A 14,881-nucleotide genomic window follows, 5' to 3' on the forward strand; every position below is an offset into this window, starting at 1 on the left:
ATCTATTCCAGTGTTAATAAATCCCAAAATAATTTCAGCAGGATAATGTATACTACCTCTCTGCAAAAACTCAGAATGAGAGGGGCAAGATGTGGTTGTGTATAATTGTGTGGAATGGTGTGGGTGTTTGACAGGATGCAGGAGGATGTTTTGAAGTACTGTATTTGACTTTTTAAAAATTAATCAGAAGATAATTTGGTCTTGTTTCAGGCATACAAAAGTATATTAATCTGTCAGGTCAATATAGAAATACAGACCTGCTGTGTTGAGTACCCTAGGCATAAGAAAAAGAAGAAAAGATTTTAGAAATGAATAATTAAAACAGTAATATAGCCACCTATTTCTAAAAATATATTGATATTGTCACAATTGCTCTTATTATTTCTACTTAGACAGATTGATAGCTGCTTTTATCATCCTTCTAGGTGTCCCATCAAGTTCTGATATATGAGCAGACCTGATAAGAGATGAGAAATGCCACTCCTGGGATCTCCATGGATTATTTTTATGCACAGCTGTTCAATGACAGCCAGTCACAGAGGCTGGAAAGCAGTTTTATTGTTCTGGTGGGGCAGCTGCTATTCCTCATCCAACAGCAATGTAGAGAGGGATGCACCTGCCATTGTGTGACAGATTGAAATTAAATTTCTTGCAATTTTCAGACTGCATTGATGTGAAAAGGGACCATCTTCATAGGATGAAGAGCTCACTGAAATGAAAAAAATAGGAAAGAGTAAATGACCTCCTGGCCTCTGAGGCAGGTGCTGAAGTAAGAAGTAGGGCCACACAAGAGAGCATCCAGGAACTGTAGGGAATAAACTGTTCTCCAAGAGTAGCAGGAAAGCATGAGATAGTTCAAGTTTGCTGCTTTTGTCTCATCTCAAGAACCTTTCATAGAGCTTCAGTCGGGGGATTGAGAGCATTTTGCCTCCTGGTGAGGGAGCAGGATGTCATCTCCATGATTTACCCATAAAGTAAGATTTCTGCAATACTTTGCGTTCCCAGAGCCAATATCCTTCAACATTCAGTTTTGCTTTAAACTCAGTCTCTCTCCTCTCCTAAGGAACATAAAGCAATTATGATTTTTATATTTCATGCTCCAGTCTGCATTATGGTCCCAGGCTGCCTTCTGTCATCAAGGTCATTTGGCCTGAAAAGGTCTTTCTGTGAGAATGGCTGGGACCACTGGTCGACTGGGAGTATCAATCAAGTGCTTTTTGTTCGACTTAGATCTTCATTCTTCCTACTGCCATAATTCTTTTTTTACTTCTGCTTTTATCCTTTAGTGTATCATTTTTCTCAGAAGAAAGTATCAAAATATCACTCTTATGTAGACTCAAGACTCAGCAAACAGGATGGAAAGAAAAAGAACTTAAATCATATTTCTTTGAAAACAATAACAACAAAACCAACTGCACATAATAGTTCTCAAGCATGCTCATTGTCAGTTCTGGTTCCACTTTGTTGTCATGCTTGCACTGGCTTTATAGACTGACACAAATTCAAGCAGATTCATAAATGAACCACAAAGTCAAACAGGAAAGTAAGTAAATCGATTAAAAAAAACCTAACTTCATAACATCTGTTAAGACATTTAGCAGAAAGGTACCATGTAGTTTTATGCTGAAAACCTTTGCTTATGCTTTCAATTGGCCAAAAGAGAAGAAGCTGAACTATATAAACTGCTCTGTTTAAATTTGGATATGGTCACGTAAAATAGTGCATTGGATTTAGCTCATCATCACTACTTGTGATGAGCTAAAATTATATTGCCCAGTGGTTAGCTTGTGTCTTAGCATGTCTGTCTGTAAACAAGCCTGAGCTTCATTTTCTTTTGTGAAATAGATCATCACATCTCATTATTATCTGGACTTTGATTATTTGACAATAACTTTGCTTTCAGCTGTCAATAGCTGTATGTAATAGCATGTCTCGTGCGGATGTGCCAGACAAATGACATTCCTTAGTTACTTTTTATGTACTGTCTGGTGTAATCTAAAAATAACAGCTTGAGTCTAAACAGATTTTGAACAGTGACATATTACCCAGATACCTAGAACAGGGCTACGTGAAGCACTGGTCCTTCATTTTAAGTAGTAAATATGATTGAGAACAGGCTCTGAAGAGCAGCATGTGCAGCATCTGAAGGTGAATCCTCTCCCTTCAAGGAGAACTTCCTAACTAATGCCGTATGGATGCCTGTGGGGTTGATTTTTCTCAGTCTCTCTCAGATAGAGTAATTTTACTGCTAAAAAATGTGTTAATTCACTGGAAAGCACTGGTGCCTCTTCCCTGAAAATCAGAGAACTCGATGAGTGACAGGTTACAAAGAGAATTTGAATTCTGTGTTACTGCCTTACAGATTTTAAGCAAGATTTTTCCTTGCTCCTTGGGATGTCTCATTTCATTATTGGGTTGCCAAAGAAGTAAGTGACAGACCAAGTCGATTGTGCCAGCCCAAATTAGACATCTGCTATCCTATATTGCCATCAGAGGTCTGCCCAGAGGGAGAGGTGCCTTCGAAGGCAGATTCTGAGTCCTGAATTAGTACTGCTCACCTACCAAATTGGGCAACTAACTCCCTCTGTGCACACACACCCTAAACTGACTGCCAGACCATTGGAAACTGCACATGCAGTGACACAACTGAATGGGTGATAGATGGACAGGCCTACAGCATTTGCCTCAGTCTGTTCCTGAAATAATGTAAAGGAGCATCGTTGAAGGACACTCTTTAGAGAAACAACACAGTGGCTGAGGCATGTGTGGAGACAGGAGATCTTGCAGGCTGCTCTTGACCAAGATTTTCTGTTCTAGCAGTCATGTTCTAGTAGAGACTACTTAGTCATATGTATAACTTGTCTCTCTTATAACCCCTTTAACAGAGCATCCTTACAAAACTTAGGCTGCTGTACACAAATCCCATTATTTCCCCTCAGCCTCAAAGATATCACTGTTATTGCTACTTTCCCTACTTCCACTCAATGTAGAATCCCCCAGAAGAGCACATAAAAGTATAATAGCACATAAAAGCTCCCTCAGAGTAAGAAGAGTTCAATGACTCTAGGAAACAGCAAGGATTTCTCCAGCAGATTTGATTAGATTCTACAACTATGTGGAGTTGTAGAATTGATGCTCACGAACAAGAGACCAGCACTGAATAGCATGCCAACCATTTGGAGATGCAGGATGTCTTGCCAGAGAAGATAAAAGACTAAATCAATGTTGGATTTTCCCTCTTCTCTTGAAACATTATAAGAAGTCACATGGTTTCCTGTCTTGTTAAAGTCATTCCAGAATGTAACTTTTGGATGCCACAGATACCTGCATTTCTGGCAAATCTTTCCCATTACAGAGTTCTCTGAGCTAATGTCATATGTAAATAGATTATGTCATTATGACAAAATGCTTGAAATGAGAGTTCTTCAAAGAATACGGAATTGCCGCGTATGTTTTTTTATGGAGATGAAACTTTCCTCATTTTGTTCATGCCCCCATGACTGAGGGAAGGACAGTCATCAGATCTCACTGATACAAACAGGATTTTTACTTTTGTTTTGCAACTCAGTCTTTGTGTTTATTCTTTATAAATATGGAGTAGACCCTTGGATGTGCAAAAGGTGCCTTTGATATTTCCAAAATCAACATGTATAAATTAAGCCTTTCCTTCATGTGCCAGAGCAAACTGCTTGAAGGAAGCTGCTATCTCATTCTACAGTTATTGGTGTTCTCCCATAATGGAGTTTTCCTCTTTGGATTACATTAAATATTTCAGTGCATGCATCAGATGAGTGAAAGGAAGTTCATAGGAGAAGCTTGAAAGCAGAAAAGTGCAGATCTGAGCAAATGTCTTTATCAGAACAAGGTTTTAATGCTGAGAAAAGATACTTTGGAAAATTACCTCAGTCAGATAAAATATTTTATCAGTTCTCTGCTATGGAGTAGTATTTTATGAAACAAAATGTGGGAAAGGAAAGGTAAAGTATACACTGATAAGTTTATTGGATTTGAACTGTGTATTTAAAACATGACTTGAGTACAAACAAAGTACTGCCTAGTGGGAAGCTATGATTGGAAAAGTTTGCTTGAAAAGTGGTAAAATTTACAACTTTCTTAAAGAGAAATACCTTTCCATTCCTTTATATGATCATTTTGAAATTGCAGACGAGCAGCAAAAAACTGCCAGAGGGTAAAGCAGAGATGCGCACCTGGTGTAATGGGCTACTACCACTGGTCTCTACAGCCACAGAGAATCAGGTTAGTCCTTATGTTCTACCGGCTAAAAACAGGTAAACAGAATTTCAGCAGAATCTGAATGTCAGTGCAAGAGGAAGGCCTAGGGCAGCTTCACAACTGAACACACAGGCAGTGCACTGAGCATCGCACCACTAAGCAAACAGCCCCGGCTCTCAGCGCTCAGGTTATCCTCGGAAGACTGTCAGCTTCAGGCAGAAGTCAGGAAATCCAGAATGATACAGACAGGCTATTTAAACAGTGTGGTGCTGTCAAAGCAAAGAACGGGAGCTTCCATATCTATATTCACTGGATTTCCATTATTTTTAGAAAATACTTTATCTGAAAATTTAAAAGCATTTTATAAAATAGTTATGTGTGTAAAAAGAAATAGGAAAACTGGCTTCTGCAAATCAATATTATTGCTGTATGAATATTCAAAACTCAAAGTCAAGAAATCCTTTCTGTAAAAATCCTGCTTCCTTCTGAATATAGTTTGAGTCAGCCCCTAAATCTTGCTTTTAAATTTTTGACAAACCTCGGAATCTGTACAGTTAAAAAAAATTGTGAAGGGAAGACGTGATTCATGATTTCCTAACCAACGATAGCTACCATAAAGCTGCTCTTGCCCTTTCCTACTAATGCAGCCTTTTTGAAAATCCTGGGGAAACACAGTGTTCTCCCTCTGAGAAATACAAGTTTTTAAAAGACTCAGTCTTAGAATGGAGATGTTTGGATTATTTGTAGTTGTAACATTACCTAAAAACTCAACCATGTTACACTAGCTGGGAAGTATGACACATTTCAATAATTTAAGCTTTCTTTAGAACCTGTGTTGCCCCACTAATGACATTTCCCAGTCATTTTCTTGGCATTTTGTGGTGGGGTGGAAAGAAACTTTATAAGCAGCCCTTGGCCATTAGCACTGAGGTTTGTTTGACATGTATGACAAACCTTGCTTTTTGAACCTCAAATGTGTGGTTTGGGATTAAGTAAAATTTAGGATATTTCTACACTGTTTCAGCATTATTATTCCTGAATTATATGAATAGTAAAGAAAAATATAATTTGCGCTTTTTCACAATGCTATTTTCAAATAAATTTATCTAAATGATTACTGTTTTTACAGTCTTATTTTAAGCCCAAGTCTGGATCCATAAAATGAGGTGTTCTTTTTCTTTGGTTTTGGATAAACAATTTGAGCAAAGGAAAATGTGGAATGTTGGTCCACTGCGTGTACAGGTGTTCTGCTTCCACTCCTGAAAAATCTGGGCAAGAAGAGTGAGTTCAGATGAGACACATGTAACACTGAAAAGAAATAAGAAATTTTCATATGGCTGACTGGCTGAATTAGGCAGTATGTGCAATGACAAACTGATATTTTCGTATGATTTCCATGGTATTGAATGATGATGTAAAATAAGTTTACGCTGCAAATCTACAGGTGCAAATCTACTATGTTACTGTAGCTAACAGTATAGAAAAACATAAGTGTGAATGAGTGTGAAGAACATGACATATTACAACACAAAATGAGAACAAAGGCCTGAGAAAGAGATAAATGTTGCTAGATGGAACGCTTTGGCACAGGAAATCACAAGAGAATCACATAAAGATTAACGATTTTCGGAAGGATCTGCACCGAGCAAGATTTGAGCAATCCTTTTTGTTCCACTACCTGTCCTCTTGGTTGTACTGCATTTTTGGATAGCAGGCTTCCACTGATTAGTAAATAAATGTCTTCAGCTATACATAGTATAGCCAGACAATCTCACTATTACTCTGGTATACACAGATAAAAACCTCAAACTGAAAACATCTTTGAGGTACCTTAGTGTCTTCACATACATACGTGAGCAGCTCTGTCAGCCCCTATACATTCTTGTGGCTTGCATTGGGTGAGGGGAAGAAATAAAAATCCAAATGAAAAAAAAAATCTTAACACTCTGGTGGATCAAGAACTGGCGTGTAAATGTCTGACAGATTGGTAAACTACTTGGAAAAAAAAAAACAAAGAGGATCTGAATAATAGTCACATATATTAGAGATAAAGAAAATAGGTCTGCTGAAGAAAACAAGCAAATGTTTTGCTGATAAGCAGATAAACATTCACGATGCAAAGTTCTCTATAGAGTACATAATGTGTTTAACAAGAATGTGGTTATAAGGCCAATACACTTGGGCATAAGAGCTTTCTTCAATGGAAACAATATCCATTTGGAGAATTATTTGATAATGCCTGCATAGGAAAATCTAATGGTTTCAGCAAAATGTAGATCTTAATTCTGAATGTTTTGTATTTTTTTCCTTTCAGATATAACAATATTGTAGTGCAGTAGGAGATAATCACACATGATAAACGGAATCTTCTTGAAATAGACTTTGCATCATCTTACTCTCCTTGTGTTTTTGTCATGCTTTTTTTTTTTTCATTCTTCTGGTTGGCTGAAAATTATTTGAGATAGTTATCTTAAGTGAAAACTGATCTATTTTAAAATATTTTTCTTATATTCAAAAGAAGTCTTTTATAATAGTTCTACCTGGAGTGTGCTCTTTTTTTGTGCTAATGTCATTCTAATCATAAAGAGGATGATAAAACAGCTCAGATCTATTCAATATTTTCTTCCACCCTGCTAGCTCCCAAGATGAGCTCTAGGGAACTTAGAAATCTACATGACTTTCCATTTCAACCGAAGAACAGAGTTGTTGCAACAGAGAGAAATCTTTTGGTTTTGGCTGACTTCTTGAAAAAACGATACATATTACATCCAAAACCCAAATCACTTCTATTTGTTTTCTGGGATACAGAAGTAATATCCTAGGGTTTCAGTGTTCTGATTTTCAACTGATAGCTAGCTCTTTCTGAAGAGATAGGCCATGGATGTGTGAGTGCTTCTGAATAAAAAATCTGGAAATGGCACAGTGTTAATCCTTATGTTGAATTTATTTTAAAAAATTAAGTGAAAAAGAAAAAAAAAAAAAGATCATTTCAAAGAAACTGAAATAGAGATTATTTCTAAGGACTTTTTCATTTTTCTTATGGAATTATATAAATGCCAAGCAGACATGAAAAAACACCTTGATCTTTAAAACTGTAAGCATCATTTACAGGTTGTCTACTATCTCTACTATCTCCTTCAGAAGGATAGTCCAAGTCTGCTGACACTGAAGCTGTTACCATGGTTTGTCTGGAAAGAGTGCAGTCACTGACTCTGCAAGATGAAGAGGGGGCTCTAACAGAGGGAGATACTTCTCAGTATTAAGTATGTTTCTGCCCACGCATCTCCATCACTGCACTGCCATTTCAGATGAATCACTCTTCAGTACACTGTTATCTTTGCATTAAACAATGATAAATATCTCAGAAAGTACCTTGTACTTTATGACTACTACTGCAACACTGCTGTTTCCATGGAAATAGGACGATTAGCTCATTACATTGACTTACTGCCCTGATTTTCTCCCCTCTTTTGCAACACCCTAAATATTTGAGTTGCCCAAGTTAAAAAAAAAACTCTTCTTTGTATCCAGTTTTGCAGATTTCCCTTTAATTTCTCTCTGAGTTGAAGCAGTTCTTGTAACAGGCAACTAAGCTTAAATTAGATTTTAAGTGACAGTGAACCTGCCAAAATGTTAGAGAAACACTTCCAGTGTTTGATTTGGGTCACTAGTGTCATATTTATTTTCATTTTCTAGCTTCAGCTGGTCAAAGTTTCCTTTTTCAGTCTTCTGGACCCGCACCTGCTCTCCTAAGATTGTCTAAGCTAACAAATGATATCCCTGAGGACTGCTTTAGCCAGTTGTCTAAGTCCCCCGGGGCAAATTTCATCAGAATTTGTTGATCTAAAGCAATCTGGCTTATGTAAATACTGTCTAGCCTGATCTGTTCTCTACACTTTTTTTCTCTGTTCTAGCCTGAGATACCATTCCCTCGTCACTGACATTAAATATGATATCTGCATGATCGCCACTGACCTCCTTATTGAAGAAGGGAACAAAAGAGAAATTAAACATTTCAGCTTTCTTAATTCATCTGTCACCTTTTCTTCTACTTGCTACTGATTTTATTACTGAGTATGACTATGACTCACTTCTCTTTTACTCATTCAGTGCAATGCCCTTTTTTCTCTTGTCCCCACATGTCTGTATTCTTTTATACTCATCCTTATTTGTCTCATTTCCACTTTCTTACCGTGCCACTATTAGGTCTGAGAATATTTGAACAATGTATGTTTTAGTCAGTAGGGCTCCTTCTTCACTTTTAATTCTCTCTCCTTATCAAGACAGCTTGTACCTGAGTCCTTAGAATCATTCAATAAATTGCCGGCAGTCCTTAAACAAAACCAAAAAAACAAAACCAGTTTTGTTGGTTGCTTCAGTTTGGTTTTTGTTTGTTTTTTTTTTCAATAGTCTCCTGTAAACTTTGGGATTTTATCTTTCAATCTTTGAATGTACTGAAGTCTCTCTCTTGAATTTCTCCGCTATTTTTGCTATTCCAGTCTTTACCTTTGTGAAGATCCTGAATTTTTACAATTTCACAAAGTGATTTTCACTTAAGGTGCTTATCATTTTTTATCCTTGACTAATCTTTCCCTAGTAGAATTTCTATCCTTCATTTCTTCCAACAAGCTCAGAATTATCACCTGTTCATTCTTGCTGTCTTCTTTCCCTTATGACTGATGAAAAATCCCAGACAGATCCTGATCTTTAGATGGACATTTTACATAAAGCTTCATCCTCTTGATCATCATGGTGGTCTACCTCATCCTCTATTGCAGTTCCTAAGCTTGCTTCCCTTTCCATTGCTATTCTTATTTCATCAGAGTTACACTGTGATTTCAAGTCACTCTTTGTCATCTTCTCTGCATGTCTTTAATAAGCAGTGCGCATTGTCACCAGTACAACTCCCTTGACTAGAGGGAATGGCTTCAAGCTGCGCCAGGGGAGATTTAGGCTGGACATTAGGAAATACTTTTCTGAAAGAGTGGTCAGGTAGTGGAATGGGCTGCCCAGTGAGGTGGTGGAGTCACCAACCCTGCAGGTGTTCAAGGAATGTTTGGATTTTGTGTTGAGGGACATGGTTTAGTGAGAACTATTGGTAATGGGTGGATGGTTGGACTGGATGATCTTGTAGGTCTTTTCCAATCTTGGTGTTTTGGTGATTGTGTGTGATTCAGTAGAAGGTAGAATATAATACTGAGAAAATCACAGCCTTCATTGGGATAACAGCAATTCATCTTTGCCTTAAATGTCAGTCACATTTGTGCTTTTTGGAATGTTTATTAGTGGCTGAAACAATTTTGCAGGCAGATTATAAAACCAAATGATTTCATTTCTTTTTCCCAAGATAACTTAGCTCTGTTTTGGCACTTGTAGTTACTTCTATCTGGATAAACAGCATGGCAAAGGTAATATGACAGATGATTACTGTCTGTCAAGTTACAGAGCTCAAACGTTTTTCTGCTCATTGTGCCTGAATAAAACAAGCAATGTCACAGATAGTATTTTTAGGTGAAACATGGCTCTCTGTTCTGCCTACAGTTCCTAATACCACACATCAGATAGTTCCAGTATTTGGCACTGATTCCAGCTTCATAGGAAAACATGAGCTTAGCATGCTAAAATGCATCAAACATTAAGAAAGGATTAGGACAAGGCCTCAGGTTAGAACCAAGCCTGTGCTTGTTCATTTATTCTCTCTCTCTCTTGCTTTCCTGTTGCAGAGCTGAATGAGAAAGGCTGACCACGATGCTTTGCTGCAGATGACAAAGCTACAAGCATGGTGGCCTTCAACAGCCCAGAGTCCTCATGTCTTTCTCAAATAATAAACACCAAACTCTCACCCAACACACTGCCCAGAGCAGCACTAAATAGCACACTCACGTGGAATTTCTGCTGGTATCTGTATCTAACCCCCATTTTCTCAGGCTCTTTTTGCCGTTGTCAGTCTGGTGGCTCATGATTGCGATACCTTTAGAATCAAGACTTTCTGTTCTGTTCAGTTTTCAGAGAAAAAAAAAAGAAGAAGAAAAAAAGAAAAAAAGAAAAAGTCCTTGTCCCAGCTGGAGCTGTTTGCAGCTACTGTAATGTAAATAGTACGTTGCCCAGATGTACAATGAACTGCAGGATTGCCAGTACTTTACAGGCCCACACAGTTGGAAGGGACAGAGGGCAGGAAAGGGAGGCAGAGCTCCACTGAGTTTGGTGGAGGTGGCTGGGCAGCTCCTGCTCAACGCTGCCTTTGTGTGCATGCTGTGGTGGGATGGCTGCTCCAGGCCAGCACCTGGGCTCTTTCCATGCTCACTGAGATTCTGCCTTGATTCGCCTGAAAGCACTCTCAGGTTAATGATAAATAGTGAGGAGATTGTAATGAAAGTGAGTAAAAAAGCTTTTATTTAAGCTTTAAAACTTAGTGGTTACCAGCAGCACTAACTGTGTCAGTAGCAGCAGAAATATTCAGCTCAGACAGATGTCTGAAGCACCTCATAGCAGCTCAAAAGACGAAGAAAAATATTTACTTGAGCTCTCCAGTTGGTTTCATTTACTTCTACATGCTCTCACACACACTAAACCCAACTGTGTCCTTTTTAAATGTAAACTAAAAATCCTTTTATTGAATCATCAGGCGAAAGGGACCTGAACTCTCTCAATGAGTAGGAACGCAGCAGATTTTCCACAGGATTCTTTGAAAGTCGCCTTCGTCTGGGCTGAACCCTCACATCTGGCAGCAGCTCACTTCTGCTGACTCCAAGACCCACATCCAGGACATGAATATTCATCGCGTTACTCATGCTGCGTTCCTTTCCCTCTGATGTGTTTAGCTCCGAGTACCAGGGAGACACTCCAGAGCAGCTGTGGGGTTTTTGCCAGCTCTTACTCCTTAGGCTAAGCAGGAAATCATTTTTCTGTCCCATGAAACTTTCCAGTGTTAGCCTTTTCTTCTTCTTTTTTCCTCTATTCTGCTTTGGGACAAAATCTTAATTCCCAAAGCAAGATTGACAAATTTTCTGTGACTTCGGCCAGAGGTTTTAACTTTTTTTTTTTTTTTTTTTTTTTTTTTTTTAATTTTATTGTATTTTTTCCACAAACAGAAAGAAAGAATGGCCTGGCACCAAGTTATCTTTTATTTCAATAAATATTATTTCAGCCTGTTCTTCATTCCCTGCTTGAAATTCCAGCTTCGATCTGAAAACCCGTTTTCCCAATCAAGGCTTCAATGAAACTGTTATATTTTTTTTAACAACATTATTTATTTGTTTATTTATTTGTAAGTATGTATGTATGTAGGTACACACAGGTAAGTTCCTGAGTAGATTTTATTTCAGCATTTTTTTGAGTTTTAAGTATGCATGAGGGAACGGGGATGTACTACTAACCTAGCAAGTGCTTTGATGAACTTTTACTACATAAAGAGGACAAAACAAGCCCACTTGCTGGTAGGGAAAATTCCTTTGTCTGTTGGAACATTTCCCATGGTTACTTTTGTCATTTCTCCAGAAGAATACAGCTGTAAATACAGTGATTGATAAGATTTCTACAGGCTCCTTGTAAGATAAGTTGTTGCACTCAGAAAGCTGCTGTTTCCAGTTGTCTTTTGGAAATAATGAGTGGGGAAAAGATGGCTGCAGTTTGTTCCTCTTTGGTAAATATGGGATCCACCATCAAATGCCTACGTGACTGTGAACAGGGCTGGGAGGAACCTAGGGGGAACCCGCCTGAGCACCTCTGTCACGGAGTTGACCAGATCAATCTATGTCCGTGACAGGGGCGACAGGCCTCTGCCCTCCCCCCCCACCCCAGTCCCACAAAAAATGGGAAGGAAGGAAGGGAGGAAAAGAGCAGCAGCAACAATCTATGGAGGAAAACTTATTTTACTATAATATTGGAATACAAGATAACACAGTATAATACAATTTAATTGAAATTGAGATTAATAAATCAGACAAGATGAGAGAGAGAGTTCCCGGGACCGATTCAAACCTGAAAAGCTTGGAACGGCTAGGAAAGCACCCTCCAGCACCCACTGCCAGGCAGCAAGAGAACGCCCCCCCCACCCGGAAGGGTCAGATCCCGTGACTGCTGTAATGTACAGGGATAGGTACCTGGGATTGGGGCAGTGACACTTTAATGCCCCGTACACTACATAATGCTTTGATGTGGAATACTGAAACCATAGAAAAACAAAACAAAAACAAAAACATAGAACCATGACAACCTCCCAGCAGCACGACCCCAGCCTGCCCAGCACAGCCCTGCACAGCCCATAGCAGTGGCTGCCAGAGAGTCACTCCAACACTCAGCAGGTTGTGAATGCTCCAATACATAAACAGCAGCAGCTTGGAAACAATAACTGATGTCTAATTAATAATTATTACTACTAGGCACATAGACTAGAGAGAAGTCAAAGTGTTTCCATAAGAGGAAGGGAAAATTTTCTCTAAGATTTTCTCTAATTTTCTCTCACCATCAGGTAAATGTTTACTATTAAAAGAGATTAGTTCATTATTAAAGGAGGTGGCTTCTATACAAGAATCAGGGGAAGAATAAATTAATATAGATTTATCTTCCACCAGCAAAGATGTTTTCCATTAAACAACTCATAAACCTTCATCTAGATGTTTGGCTTAGTCAAATATTTTGTATGGCACTACGATATTTGACACTAAGACATTTGTGTATAACCTGTGTATATTTTAATATCTCATCAAAATTCCGTTTGAAGAACATATGGCATTTAATAATTCGTTTGTTATTTTGATTGATGGCATATTAGTGAGCACTGGTTGAGTTAACAACAAAATATAATCTTAGACCTAAGTAAGTAGGCTGTGTAGACTGAACGTTTTGTAGCTTCCCACAAACTGCCTCAGTACTTCAATACTTCTTGGCAGTGTTTTCGTGAAACCCTCCACAAGGGATGAATCAAACATATCTTTAAAAAAATGCATCCTGATAACAATTGTGATTATAAATGAGAGATAAAATAGATATTAAATGTTTGAGAACATTAAATAACACATCGTTAACATATTAAGTCATCTCTGTGAGAAATGGAAGTATGCTATACAGGGAAAAATATTTCTATCCTGTTGAGGGAAGGTTAACCAGTGCTTTATGAGTGATGCAGAGTGAAAAACAAGTTCTGTAAACAGTATTTCAAATATGTAAGTGGGTGATGTACTGATCACTGATGGCTGAAAGAAAGTGAAGGGGTTTTAAGAGTTGGCTGATACACTCTTGAGAAAAACAAAGGAAATCATATAGCCAAAACCAGCTGAATTCCCCAGTCTCTCTTCTGGGTCCAGCATCCTGTGAGTATTTTGGTGAGAGAAGCCTCCTTAGCATTTCAGAAACTCAAACTTGCCAGCTGCTCGAGACACCTATCTCAGAATGAATTGAATCCTCATCTAGAAGTTCTCTCGATTACAGGACAAAACCTAAACACCCACTTTAGACAGAACAACTGGATTGAAAACTGAAAATATTATTTTGACGGAAACAAGTGCTGCTCCCAGCTCATAGGATGTGTAGAGCAGTGCTTGGAGTTAGCACAGGAAATCAGCCTGACACATTCTTACTGCTGCTGCTGTTTTGCAAGCCAATGAACATACTTCCACGTATGTCCATGCAGTTTAGGCATGTAGATTAGACATTTTTATTTCACCTCTGAAATGCTTAAATGCTTCTTTTTGAATTCCTCCCTCCCTCCCTTCCTTCCTTCCTTTTCTTTTTTTCTTTTTTTTTTTAATTTGCAGCATGGACAGCATTGGAATACAGCTTATATAGCACTGAAGTAGATCAAAAGTAAAAGGAAATGTGTCTAAACTTTCTTCTCTTCTCCCAGTACATAAACTTGCAAGCTTTATTTCACAGATAAGTTTGGGTGCAAACTCCTGTACCGTAATTAGCTGTAAAATAATTTTCCAGACCAAACCAGAACCTATTACTTGGGTACTCCAACAGAGCTTGATCTCTTGTTTCACATAATATTATATAATTTCTTTAATTGCTCTTCAATTCAGTTTTAGTACTATGGTATTTTGCTCTGTCTCCAAGGGGGAATAAACAGTGAGCTACTTTTGCTCCTCAGTAGATTAAAAAGGTCTTTTTTCTTCCAGGAAGTTAGGAAATGCGGAGACCATGCTCAGTGAAACCTTTATAGGACCAGACTTTTTGTACCCCAAGTTGTCTAGGCCAAGGGACACTGGGGATGAAGGGGAAGGACATAATCATGTTTCACTTGGTCCATGCCATGCTCCTTGAAGGACCTCATGCATAATCCCTCCTTAAACTTTAGAATTTTGGTATACACACAGCAACTCAGTTGCAAAGATGCGTCATACCTGGATTATTTCTATGATATTCTACCTATGATATTTGTTCTTTACAAACGATGATGACTATGACGATAGTCACTATGGTAGGGATAGCTGGGAAAGTTGTTATTGCCAGGCAAGAAGTTCACAATAATGAACCACACCCCTCTCTGACAGCATGTACTGAGTACACAGTACACCACCAGCTAAATGTGTACTTTCTTCAAGTTGTTTTTTCTCCCCCTGGCTTAAAGCCATTATATGTCTTAGTAGAAGTTTTGATCTGCTCTCGTTGAAACTGCCATAGGACGACAGGAGCTGACATGCTATTG

The sequence above is a fragment of the Tetrao urogallus genome (genome assembly GCF_951394365.1).
Source record: "Tetrao urogallus genome assembly, chromosome: 1".
Taxonomy (NCBI): Eukaryota; Metazoa; Chordata; class Aves; order Galliformes; family Phasianidae; genus Tetrao; species Tetrao urogallus.